The sequence below is a fragment of the Strigops habroptila genome, chromosome 4 (genome assembly GCF_004027225.2).
Source record: "Strigops habroptila isolate Jane chromosome 4, bStrHab1.2.pri, whole genome shotgun sequence".
NCBI lineage: Eukaryota > Metazoa > Chordata > Aves > Psittaciformes > Psittacidae > Strigops > Strigops habroptila.
In genome coordinates this window covers 53,711,087-53,724,928 of record NC_046358.1, presented here as the reverse complement: position 1 = coordinate 53,724,928, position 13,842 = coordinate 53,711,087, and the positions used below count along the sequence as shown (strand labels likewise).

General features: G+C 45.4%; 1 protein-coding gene and 1 long non-coding RNA gene across 8 annotated transcripts in view; one reads left to right on the top strand and one right to left on the bottom strand.

Moving 5' to 3' along the window:
* Positions 1 to 12,198, bottom strand: part of SOX6 (SRY-box transcription factor 6) — a 379,634-nt gene extending 367,436 nt beyond the window's left edge. For 2 of the 7 annotated variants that reach the window (XM_030481391.1, XM_030481392.1), the window contains exon 1: positions 12,136 to 12,198. The gene's annotated coding sequence lies outside the window, so the exon portion shown is untranslated. Of the gene's footprint in view, positions 1 to 5,796; positions 5,999 to 6,356; positions 7,264 to 7,602; positions 8,076 to 12,135 lie in introns of those variants that run through there. The other 5 variants (XM_030481383.1, XM_030481385.1, XM_030481389.1 and 2 more) reach the window with 4 other exon arrangements.
* On the top strand, positions 8,124 to 11,953 carry LOC115606079. The gene is made up of 2 exons (XR_003990807.1): positions 8,124 to 8,326; positions 9,424 to 11,953. It is a non-coding gene; the product is annotated as an uncharacterized LOC115606079 (long non-coding RNA).
* Positions 12,199 to 13,842: the final 1,644 nt, after the last annotated feature.

The window sequence follows — 13,842 nt, the reverse complement described above, 5'->3', positions numbered from 1 at the left end:
TGTTCCAGCACATGCATTTAATTTGCCATAAAGCATGGTATGTAAGAAATCACACCATCTTCAGTAAATCTAAAAAGATAGTTGCATTTTTGTTTCCAATACAAGATATTTCAAGCAAGTAGTAAAATTTCAGTGGTATATGGAAGGGGTCTCAGAGAAACACACAAAAAAATATGACTATAAACAAGCCATCATTCTGGTAAGAGGAAATACAAACAACCAGAATAAAAATAGTTGATGCACAAAAGCCATAATGAGGGGGTTGCTCAAAAAATAACTTCTACTTTGAATGGTTTGGATGAAATACAAATTATCCACAGAAAAGTGTGGACTGGCATAAATGTTTGTACAAAATTATAAGTATATTTCTAGAAGTATGCACGAGACAACCGCTTGCATGCTGCACAAGGTCCCAACAACGCTCTGCGTAAATGCTAGTGCACAAAGTCCAAACCACTGCATTTTAATTACTATGCAGCCTCAGATATATTGCCTTTGATATGGAAATGTTCTTGTTCTCTCATCTTCACATACGGTCTCATGCACAGAAATCTTTATCTGATTCATAAAAAATAAACTAGAATCCAATCTCAACACCTGACCTCAGTGCTTAGAAGTTTTTTACCAAGCATGGTGTCACTATAAAAAGAATGGGTAATATTGGTGTAAAGTTAGACATTTGGAGCAATGATATGAAGGATTTGCAGTTAGGAATCAAATCAATACTGCACCTCTGAGGTTTCAGAGTTTCCTGTTGTCTTATGTCAGTCTACCAGCGACTGGAGAAACAATCGACTGTACACCTTTCTGTCTCACCACTGATACAAAAGAAGCCATGTAGCCACTTACTGTATGAAACAGGCTCTGAAATGTAATAAATCACTAATATCAAACTTTCCAGCTTTTTTTTTTAATTTGTACATAACATTTTTGTGCATATTTTAAAGGTATGCACTACAAGGTTCACACCAGAAGCAGCAAAATGTTTCCCAAGCTTTACTTTATCAAACAGCTAAAATAAATAATCAAGAATACTTAAAATACAAACACAGTACTTTTCTATATCTTACATTCATATGCTGCCTCTAAGAAGCCAAAAAATTTTGCTTTGACAAATTCTACTAGTCACTCGCAAAAAACATTAAATATTCAGACCTATTCAGATAATTCTCCTAGCTCTACATAATTATATTCACTTTTTATAAAGAATATGATCTGTGTAACCTCTCTATAGAAGATAATGACCCATCTGTAAATCATTTTGTTGCAGGTTATCTGTTTTTTATCACTTCTAGTACCTGTCTGTCCCTGATATGATACCCTTAAACACACTAACTTCAAGGAATGTTTCGCCTGACTTCAAAAAAACATCAATTGATAGATGTTCATTCTCCACTAGAAATGAATGAGTCTGATTAACCTCGTTTACCAGTATATCTAATTTTATATTACTCTTTCCAATACACAAGGCTCAAGAAATATTTGATTACACTAATTTCCAAGCAATGATTTTCAAACTTGGGATACTGTTTTCTTTCTTCTTAATTTAAGGAGACAAAACAGTAAACATAAAACTGATATGAGTATTTTAAAATATACAAGAGAAGGAAAGAAATGTCTATGAACTGATTCCTTTTTCTTTAAGAGAAAATCCATTTTTCAGGTTCCTGTTGTACTAATTGAAAGAGAATTATTTAAAACTTCACTGAATACTTGAATATACGATGGTATGTGTAGCAGTTTCACCAGTGCCAAAGAACTCTAGACTTTCTGAAAGACAGTAAACTAAAAATTGGCAGGAAATCTCATACAATGATGTCACAAATATTTGTTGTTGCCACAGAATAATGTTTTAAAAGAACACCTACTTCTGTGCTGAAAAGGCTTTGGGAACATGTAATTATCCAGTTTTAACACTGAAGAAATCGGCTGCTTTCCAGCAAATACGTCTATCAGATCTCTCCATTCTGAGCAGAACTACATCTAAATAAGCATACGTGTATTTCATATAGGCACCACACTGGTTCAGTACACAACCTTTCTAATGATAGGATTTTACCATATTTTGTTGTTTTCACAATACAATGCCGTGGTCTGTAATGATACATCAACCGATACTGTGCAGAACCGTGTGTTTACAAAAATCTGAATGGCTCATATAAAAAATAAAAGCAAATGCAGTTTCTGTGGTTAGGTAAGAAGTCCCCTAGAATTTCTGTTCTTGTTGTTCTACCTGAGGAGAAAATAGAAAATGGGGTAAATAAAATCACACAAAAAGCCACTGAAAGAGATGGCTAGAAAACGGCTTCCTAAGGCACAAACTTGAAACATGAACCTTTGTGTTTTTGCTGCTACTTGACGAATAAGCTCTATGTGAACTACTGAATACATCATAATGCTGTACTTCTCTCACGGGTTCTGACATCACGCAGAAATGTTTCAAAGCTCTGTCTCTGTGATCTACTATATTAACTGAAATGTTTTAAAAATATGTCGTTGTATCACTTCAGTTGACATAGCTTCTATATACACAAACACCCCTATTTACATAACTTTTAAAACGTTAGTCATTACACACAACCTCTGCCAAACCAGCCCACTGATCTTTAAAGTCACGCTATGGAAAAAGAAATATACATCACTCCATTGTATGGGGGATAAAGGAAAGTGCATCGCAGCTTCTCTTTCCCAAGTAATTTTAGTTCCATGAAATAAATAAATAAATAAATAGATTGATGGAAGCCTTTTCAGTGTGATCTATACACTTTTAAGGGGGAAATCAAACCAAGTGTAAAAGATTAATGGATATGCTTCCTGAAGTGGTATTTCCCAAGGTGATTGCAGTGTTTAGCAGATATAAGATGACTTAGATAAGATATAAGATAAAGAAACTTTCTAATGCCCACTGAGAAAAATATACTTGGGTTTGCTATCATCAGGCAAAGTTCTGGCCTTTATTACCAGAAGATATTCCAAGGCCTGTAAGAACTGCAGACATACATGGATACTTTCAACTAAAAATACTATCAAAGATGCAAAAAACATGTCCAAATGGATTTTTTTTTTTTCCCCATTGGGCAAAAGAAGTTCAGCTGGAAGTGACCACGAACAGCTGCTGGCCACATATTAAAAACCACTGGCTAGAGAACAAGCACTGGCAGTTCCCACTTGCGAACAAAATCAGATTGACAAGTGAAGGCAACTAATTTTGGACATCTGTTATTATTTTCTACAAGTCAGGCACTAGCAGCTTTATGAAGGAAACCTGTGGGCTCCACTTTATTTCTCTTCTTGTGTGTGTAAACGTAAGAAGGCAAGAATGAAGCAGAGTTACTTAAGTTCAGCAGAGAATCAGTACTGTGCAAGGAGAGACAGCCATCTGTCTCACTCCCTTTATGCTATGTGTTATACACATGGCAGTAGTTTGTACCCTACGACCTAGCAGCAAAGGGAACTAAGTGAGATTTGAAGCAGCCCAGCTAAGTCTCGCAGCAGTACTGAAACTGTACTGAACTGCGAGGAAGAGAGAGAAAATAATGCATTTAGCCGAGGATGCGAGATTGTAGACCAAAGAGCCTCTTACATTCTCATCGGTGAATGAATTAAAGTTCTAGGGGAGGAGGCCGGAGTGAGCAAAACAAAAAGTATGACAGGAGAAAAGGAGCCAGGAACCGTAAATCCGGGGACAACGCGGGCAGACGCCAGCGGCAGGAGCCCGCGGTCCGGCGTCCCTGGGAAGCGCAGGGTCCCCCGGCGGCGGCCGTTCCTTCCCTGCGGGGCTCCAGCTGCCCCCTCCCGCCACGGGGGCGGGAGCCCTTCCGACAGCCACCACGGCTCCGCGGGACGTGGAGGGCCAGCCCCCCCGTTCCCCTACCGCCCCGGGAAGGGAACTGCCGGCGAGAGTCGCTCCGGGATCCGGGACGCTGCGGCAGGTCAGCTAGAGGGTCCCCCACCGCCCCCGCCGCCGGCGGCATCAGGGCACTCGCCCCGGCCCCGCAGCATGGCCGGGGCAGAGCAGGGCTGCGCCCCGCCGGGCCCCGGCCCCCACGCCCCCCCCCCCCCCCCCCATCCCCCGGCCGCGGGAGTCCGGCGGCGGCGGCCAGGGAGGCGGCCCGGAGAGCGGTGCTCGGGGTGGTGCCCGGGGCTCACCTTCCCCTCCCCCCGGAGAAGCGCGCTTCGAAATGGTTTTGCAGGCGAGGCTGGCCAGGCTGCGCTTGGTGCATTGATTCCAAGTGCAGTGCCTAGTTTGGTTTCCGTATATTCTTTGGCTTTTAATAGCTAGCTGAGGAAAAAAGAAAGCATTATTGTTTTCTTTCTTTCCTTCTCTCATTGCCTATTCTAAATTTGACTCCAAAGTTTAAGCAGTTGAATTGGCTAATTCTGAATACAGTCTATTGAGAGACCAGACACAGCAGTATATCCCTGTATAGCAATAGATACAATGTGCTGAATTGGCAGTCTAATTATAAATGTGGCATTTGGACCTCCTTTCAGACCCAGTGCCACCTTACCTTATGAGGGAACTTCAACTACAGCAACTGTTCAAAACAAAATGCCATTACAGGATCAGCTTCACCCAACCCTGGAACCAGCCAGGGGATTGTTTTACAAACAGCCTTTCTCACTTAACACAAGAATGTATTATAAGGAAAAGTTATGGATAGTGCAGAGTCTGAAGAAAACGCACATGTAGTTTCTGCCAGGTGTCGAGCTACTTCAAACTCCAGCACACTCCAAATGACCTCATTATTTTCTTTTAAATGTACTCACTATAAATAATTATTTCTTAGTTTTACTAGAATGAGCTGCTAGGTACGCTTGCTGTTTATATTCCGAGCGTAGTGTGCATATAATATTGTGAGCACAGAAACACACAAAATATCCTGGCTCAAAACAAAAATCTGCAATAAGATCTTGCCAAAGAATCATGGTTGTGCTGAAAAAAGTTTTTTGAAGGCGTCTTTTCCAGGGAAATATTTGTATATAATGGCAGACTACACGCACATATCTCACATTCATTCTTATTATTTACTTTATGGTATAATGGCTTAATTAAATGAGTGGGCACAAGCACGTCAATAAAACAAGTCAAGTCAAGTCGAAGTCTCAAAACAGGTTTCAGTATTACTCCATTACACGAGTACAGAAAGGGAAATTCGTTAATTTTTGGACTTGAAACTCAGGACTGGATAAAACTTCTTCTGCCCTCTCGATCAGCACTGGAGATGGAAATACCAAGAATGTTAATATGAGGGTAAAAGAAAACAGTAGGAACAAAGTGCCACTCGTGTGCCGAAGGCTATTTGAATTAGCTCAATAAACATATACTTATCTGCAAACAGCAGGCGAAGATATATTACTTTATCACAGAGAGTTTCACTGTCTATGTTTTTGGGAAACACCCCTAGGACAGCACTAATCTGCCGGCCCCAGGCTCCCACCAGGCTGACTTTCCCTGCAGCCCCCCCGCCACTCAGACACAGCACTAATTGTCTTTGCACGTTGCCACTTACACTCCTTCCCGTCCGTAAAAAAAGCCCAGCAAAACACGAAACACCAACCCACACCCCCCCCCCGTGGAACGGGCCGCAGAAAGCAAAGACAGCAATCAAATCAATATGATCAGCGCCTGTGATTGACCTCAAGGCCCTGCTCTGCTGAAGCGTACAACCCCTGCTGCACAGCGGGTTAACTGCTCGGCGCTGCTCCACGCGACTCGGGCAGGGAGCTGGGAAGCTCTCTCCGCAGAGGAGCAGCTCTCTGGCAGCTCAGTCGTTAATGCACGCGTGGAAGTACCTGCTCACATCACGCCTATATAGCTCTGTCTCACGTATGCACACACGGCCGCCGGTACACGCGTGCATGCATGACACGAGCGGGCTCGGCGGCCGCGCCGGTGCCCGCGCCTCCCCGGAGCAGGGCGAGCCGCGGAGGCACACACTCATTAGCTCCCACTGATGATTCCTTTCAGGATCATGAATGGAACAATTGTCAAAAACTGCGGGAAAAAAAAACAAGCCCCGAGACTATTATACACAGACACAGCTTGTGTGCGCGCATGTGACAGTTGCAGGCAACCCAGATTTGTTCGTAAACTCTTCAGCATTATCCGATATCACACATTAAATTGCTTATACGGTTTAAGAGGCTTCTTATCCCCCATCAAGACCCAAACACCTTCGAAGGTAGTGAAAGCCAGGAAAAGAAAAAGCTCTCCACCAGACACACCTTGCCTTGCTTGTATCCTACAGTACCATCTGTAAACAGCTGCGCTGGCTTGCTGCATCTGCCACTGTTTTATTTTAAAAGAAGAATAATAATAGTAATAGTAAGTGAAATACTTCCTGAAAACTTACTTTGCATTTAGTTTAGGCACTATTCTTTTTTTCAGCTCGCAAAGGAAGCCGTTTTGTCCAGGTTAGGTATTGTCTACTTATGGATCAGCCTCTGGCTAAGGGTTTATTTTAATTTATGGCTTATGCATTCTTTTAAGGTCGATTTGCATGACCTCCGGCAAAGAGCTAAGGCAGCAAGAAATCCCAAGGCGAACGTTGCCACAAAGCGGCACACATCTCGCCTTCCCGGGTGTAAACAGAGCTCTCTGATGATGGACTGCTTTCTTTCCCCCGCCCTGTGTATCACAAATTAGGGTGCGATATCAATTTTAAAGTTTTCAGTATAACTTTATCCGAAGCCGCTGCCTGGAGAGATAAGGCGCCGGCCCGGAGCGGCGGCTCCCCGGACAGTGCCCCGCTGTGGCCAAACCCAGCGTTGCCGCCTCCCCCCCCCCGGAGCTCTGCGCTGCTCCGGGCTCCGCGGCTGGCACTCGCTTGTGGCGAACTTCAAAGCACTTTACCCACCTCAAACTTAGCGGAGAATCTAAAAGAGACACTAAACTCCCCTCGCCTCTCTCCACCCCGTGTCTTTTGGGGTTACCCGTGAAGAGAAACCCACGCGAGCACTCCGGAGTAATGACAGCAGCGCTCTGCTAGCAAAGATTTATTTCGGATTTTATTTTTCCTCTCTCTCTTTCTCCCTCTCGTGTTAGTTCCTTACGTACAATATCTTCCCGCACCATGTGTTCGCCTGCCGTGGGTGATCTTAAAATACAACGCTGATCTGTCACTACATTTTAAAATAAACTCTACTCGGGAAGGATGAGAAAGTGTTGTGATTTCAAGGTACTGGGGTCCCCCAACGTCTCGGAAACCTCGGGATTCGAGCGGCCCCGGAAACTCGCACGGGGACGAGACTATAACTACTTTTCCCGAAAGAAGGAAAAAAAAAAAAAAAAAAACCGCCAACAACAACACCCTCGTGGTATAAAAGTAAATAATCGTGCAGGGGGAGGCGGGGGAAAGGGTGAATTCAGCAATGGTAAAAGCTAAACAACAGATCTACCTCCGGACGCTGCTGCTTCACTCAATTGCAACTAATAACCCATTAAAGACAGCGCAGGGGGAACCGGATTCTCTCCTGCAAAGCAACATAAATCCAGCGAAACCCCATTAAACAACCACCGCCACCGCCAAGCCACGCAGCACTACACACCACAGCAAACAACAGGTATACAACACAATAGGGCTTCTTTTTCCTGGTTACCTCCTCGGGATCCAGTGTGGCACAAAGCACTGGGAGAGCCTCCTTTTTTTTTTTTTTGCAACGCGCTTCGGTAATTTTCATTAAAAAAAATAAAAAAATAAAGAAAGGAAGGAGGTGAAAGGGGAAGAGAAGGAGGAATAAATGGGGAGTAATTCGGCAAAATAAAAATAAAATAAATTAACTAGAGTCTGCTGGTGTTTCTCCGGGCCATGGATGTGGTGCAGGATCCCGATCGTTAGAAGTTTGCGGATGGGTTGCCTGGAGATTTGGTTACAATCAGGTTCATTATTATTTTTTTTTCCCTCCTGAAACAAGTGAAGGCGATGGTTAACTGCTGTCAATCTTGGCAATCAATGTGAGCGGCCATGTCGTAAGTATTCAAAGCATTTCCCGTCGTGCAACATCAGAAAGTGAGTGGCCAGGGCATTGATCTGAGGAAGGCAAAAGGAGGCAGGGCTCCCCCGCCCAGACAGCATAGGCAAGATGAGACAACACGGGGGGGAGTGGGGGGGGGGAGAGAACGAGAGAGAGAGAGAGAGAGACTTGGAGCGAGAGGGGAAAGCAACAACTGCGGAGAAAGTGAGCACAAAACAGAAAGTGAAATCACCCCAGGCTGCCAGCCGCATCCCCGAGAAGCTATCACCACTCACATTGCTATTAGACAAATGAAACCTTAAACCTCTCTCCTCTAATGACCACTGATTGCCCGAAGTGGTGAGGAAAGGTACTAGAAAGTTGTGCCGGGGAGGGGGTGCGAGGGCGGGGCGGCGAGGGCGGGCGGGGGCCGGAAAAGGAGGAGGGGGAGCGGGGGGTGCTGGGAGAGCCGGTTCGCGGGGCCGGGGCTGCGCGGGGTGGGCGGGGGTGAGCAGCAGCATGTTACCCGCCGGCCCTCCCTCCCTCCTTCCTTCCCTCCCTCCTTCCCCCACCCGGCACGGCGCTTCCCGGGAGTGCGTGGGGAGGCACCCGCCACACAAGTCCTAGCGGGACCCGGCTCCCAGATAATGGGAAAGAAAAAAAAAAAAGGGGGGGGGGGGGGCGGGAGAGAGACGATTCGCAGGACATGGGAAAGTCTGGAGGGGGAAGCGCGGACGAAAGTACTCGGCGAGTGCTTACTGGCAGTTGATAAATGGGGTTCTGAGGAGCCCGATCCCATAGCACCGTCGGGGTAAAAAAAAAAAAAAAAAAAAAAAAAAAAAAAAAAAAAAAAAAAAAATAGGAACAAACCCAGATGACCAGATGAAATGTAAAGTATAAATTACACTAGAGATGGGAGTCCAGCTACGGAGACCCAAGGGTGAGGAGGGAGCAGAAGGCACTCGGAGTCCACAAACTATTTAGCGATGCGTTCAACAGACAGGTAAAACGTGAGCACGGTTAAAAGGGAAAGACAGGTATGACCGGAGAAGAAAATCTGCTTTAGCACGGACTGGAGCCGAAGTTGGGATTCTCGTGGTAAGGACGAGAGATTTTAGCTGCGGCAATATATAAATATATCTCTCTCTGCCTACCAAAAGGCAACAGATAGGGACTTGAATATCAGCTTGAATACCAATTTAGGAACTCGCGCTCCCTTGGAAGTGCTAATGGGGTGGGGGGGTGGGGAGTAGGGATCTGGGAGAAAGAAGATAAAACTATTAGGAGCCGAGGAGAAAATCAACCAGTGGCACAAAGTATTGCAAGTCCAAGAAAGTCTCTGCTGTAATTTTACATTCCAAAGGTAAACATAAAAGAGTCTTTCAAACTGTCAGGGGCCCGCAGGTCAGGTGGGCAAACAGCGCTGCGAAGCTAACGTCTCCCTCTTTTGATATTATTCACACCTAGGCTAAACTGTTGTTAAGATGGGAGTGCGGGAAGCAACCTCAAGCCCACAAAATGAGAGAGAGAGAAGTTGTTGATTCATCTCTATATTTTTGGCACTTTCTCCCCATTTTCCAGAAGGCGCCTGGAACAGTTAGTAACAGAGAAACTTTTTAATTCTAAAATAGCTTCATAACTTAGAGGCCAAAAAGGCGAAGAGAAAGCCTGATTCCGCTTTCCTCTTCTCTCTAGTAGAAATTTGCGGGATAGTTTAGACACAGAAGCATACTCAGCCCCACTGTGAATGAACCTGGCTTCATAAGGACGTGATGAAAATTGAGTATGGACGTGATGGCACAAGACTGATCTGATCTGGCTTTATTTCATTTTGTTAACATGCTGTAAAACTCCACACACTTCTGGAGTCGTGCACACTGCATCCCCTACCTTGCTATCCGAGGTACTATCACCCCTCTCGAGTCGAGTCCAAGGAAAAATGAGTTTTAAGTCTGAACCTCTTGGAGTAGCGGACCTATTTTAGACAGTATTTTGGGCAATTCCATTACATGAAAGGAGCAATCAAGTCCTATTCGGCAAACAGCAAACACCTTGAAACAGAACTTTTAAATTATCTAGTAAAGCTTTATCATCAAATTAGCTGGCTGAGGGCACAGCAGCCACTTTCTGTGCATTCTTTCAATTTTAATAAAAGATACTAAAAACCTGAATTTTGGAGACGGCGTAAATTGTAAGATTGTAAATACAGAGTTTGTATTCACCTGCGTTCAGCTAATTCAAAGTATTCACCTTGCTGCAGTTATCTGGGCTATGGATTTAACAACAGGAAATAGCTGCCTTTCCAGATCTTGCTATGTCCTTTTTCATCTTTAATTACAAGAATTCCCGTGACTGGTCACTAACGCGTTCCTTTTAACACACTTCAGCCTGCTGCAAGTAAAAGAAACACCTTGACTTTTTGCATAACTAGTAGCTTTGGCGCGGAAAAAAAAAAAAAAAAAGAGAGAGCGCGCTCTGTAAGAAAAGAGATGTAATCAGAATACAAGGATGAACTACCCTGCCCGAGTTCGCAACCTCATCAATTTGTTACTGGAAGTTGCTTTTTTTCTTTCAATAAACAAACGGGGAAAGAGAGGGAGAGAAACCCCACAAACACTCCTCAAGATGTAGCGTCCTCCTTATTAAGTACAAGGCGGTAATGGGACAAGAGATAATTAAGGCGTCAAATAAATCTTACCGCCCACCTAGCTCTAAATCGGGGAGCATCTTGCTGCGCTCCCGCAAGCCCTCTGCAGCTAGTGACATTCGCTGGGGCAGGACACCGCGGAGATGCGTCCACGTTCCCAGGCGGAGCGCGAGTAGGCTCTCCAGCTTGTTGCTTCCCCGGTGTGATCAATGAAGTTACAGATGGAACACACAGTGCCAGAGATCTGCAACTTCTCCGCGGTAGAAGAGGGCTCCTTGGACATTGTATGCAAATGTGCGGGTATGTGCGCTGCACAGGAAGAATTGCGGTCCCTTCTTTGTTTGCATATGTGAACACCCGCAGTGTAGGCACGTATACACGTGCCAAGAAACAAGAAAACGCTTTTACTTTTAGCATTACTATACGTTTAGAGCCAGCGTTTTAAACTACTTCCCTTGCTTTCGCTTCATTAAGGCTAAAAGCAGCCGGAGCTGGCAGCTCAAGCAGCTGTTGAGAAGGGATGCTGAACTGCTATGGGTCCTTGCAGAGGGAAGGGATCGGAGGCGCTCAGTTCACGTCGGGCCACTTACCTGTTCATAGCAGTCACTGCATTTTGCGCCGTCTCCCTCATAAAATACGTTAAAGTAAAGCAACATCCAACAAGCGAAGCAACCTGTCTGTGTGTTAAGTTTTACTTGCCGCATCTTTAAGGTGATGAGCAAACCTACAACTCCTGTAGAGTTGGTGGAACAATCTCAGAAGTTTTGATTCAAAAGGCAAGAAATTCTACCTTAGAAGTCATTCACCCAATTCTAAACTCCCCTCTTACCAATTAATGCCGGACAATTAACAGGCATATTTATAAATTCCCTCTGCTGACACTCTCTGACAATGAAGACTTTTTATAGGCTTGTTAGAGATGTTGAGAGAAACTTCTGCAAAATAATCTGCAGCATCTGAGAGAAAGCTAAAGGAAAAGAAGTTAAAGCCTGATCATCCGATTGGGAGAAAGTTTTGTTAGACTAGATGAAAGTACTGCATGTTTCTTCATAATCAAACCCATCAGCTGATCCGAGTTCCCCTAGAACAAGAACCCCTGGCGATTTCCCCAAAATTCAGGGGACGTTTACATTTTATAGCGCCCAAAGCTAAAGATCTGACTGAAAACAAAAACTCTGAATTCCTTACAGCGTCATCTGCAAACACAATGTATTGTCCTGGCGGAAAGAGGATCAAGGAGATTTTAATTTCATTTGAAACTGTGCAACATCTTGATAGGGAGGCAAAAAGCCACAGCAACAATCTCCCCACTCCACCCCCCGTTCCAAAAAAAAAAAAGGGGGGGGGGGGGAACTGAAAAAACCACATAAACTTTTACAAAGAAAATAAAAGCAAGTTCGACATGAAAACCCCTTCCTGTCTCGGAAAGTTCATTTTAAAGGTCCCCTCTGTAAATCTAAAGTGCAAACACCAGGCTAAGGTAGTGTGTGGCTGGAATTTGCATGCTGATAAGAGAAGGCTGTTGTACTTACAGTGACAGAGGGCAGGCTGCGGAAGAAAAGCTGTTTGTGTTAGCCTGAGAGTCACCCAGGGCTGCAATGAGAGGAGAAGAGAGGAGTGGGAGTGCCAAGCTGGATACACCTTCACCGCATCTCATCACATCTGCCAGCCTCTCTCTCCCTCTCTCTTTCATTTCCACATTCCCTTTGTTCCTGGGGAAAAAAAAAAAAAAAAAAAAAAAAAAAAAAATTCTACACGTCACATCAGTCCCCAGATGCAGTCTACACCAAAGAAAAAAAAATGAATAATTCAATCAAACTGTGCATAGTCTCTAAGGCAATAAATCTATTGCACTTAAAGAAACGAAGGGTAATTACCGCTATAGAATTAGAATAAGGCCAGAGCGCACAGGGATCCCAGGGTCTGTAAACTCCACGGTCAAATAAAGTTTAATTTATTTAATCCTTTGGCAACCCCAATGTGAACTAAAGGGGAGGATCAGAACTTACTCCGGTTGGGTTTGAGAATGCTTGAAGTGAATGTTACAAAAGGAAAGCGCCCGTGATCTGTAACAAACACAATGCAAGGAAGTAGAAGTGTTTCACTGCATCACCTCCAGGGTCCGTTCCCCCCTCCCTAATGAAGAGCAGACCACACTCCCACTTCCACCGGCTTCTGCTGCTCTCTGCAAGTGCAACGGGAATCGCTGGCAGCCAGCAGCCGCCTTACCTGCTCCTACATTGCCAATAAAGCCTGAGAAAAACTCAGGGTAACCGGCAGATTTGTTCCACGCTCTGGCGGAGAGAAGCCATGGGGGATTTGCACCGGCACAGATTGACTGGAAACGCTGCCCCTGACTTCTGGATTTGCGCTGGGCTGAGCTGAGGACTGCCTGCCGGGGGGCGGGGGGAGAGCGCTGGGGAGCGGATCCCAGCTGGGCAGGCGGCGGCAGCGCTGCCGGAGCCCTTCGACAGACCAGCCGAGGTAGGACGGAAGAGAGCCTCACTTTGCCCTCTCCTACCTCTAACGTTACTCTCTCGGCTCGGAGGTAAGACGACTCTATACTGCGTTTATTCTCTCCGGGTAACTCACGTCCCAGGGGCATGCTTCTGTGTTAATGAGGGCGGTGGCTCAGGGCTGCTTCTCAGATCGTTACGCTCAAGTCAAGCTGGAGTTTAACGTCGGCATCTGCTGCTTTACACTTTCCACCACATTCTCTGTAAACTTCTCCTGGGGGGCTGGGGGAGGAGAGAGACAAGGGAGAAGGAGGGGGAGAAACCAACCCCAGGTGAGAGCGTGCAGTTCAGACGACAGAGACTTTCGCCCTAATTCATCCGGGCTTTGTGCCGGCCGGGAAGACTAAAACACCTTCCACTGACGTAGAGCATCGCGCATCTCCTGTACTTGAACCGCTTTAATAGACAGTTTTGATTTATCCAAAACATTAACGGAACTGTTATTCTAATAAAGGTAAACTACAAAACACACTTGCCTCTCCCGCTCACTTGGGCTTTGTTTATGTGCTTAAAACGCCACCGTGAGGCGAGTGCAAATAAAGCATCGAGAGCAACCGCCTGCCAAGGAGCTCTCGGATTAGCACTTCGCAAAGCAAAACAAACAGCGTTAGCGGCAGCGCGAAAGTCATCGAAGAATCCGCTGCCGGCGGGCGCGGGCCCGGTGGCTCCGACACAGGAGCGCCGCCCGGCAGCCTCCTCCGCCCAGGGCGAGCACATGAACAG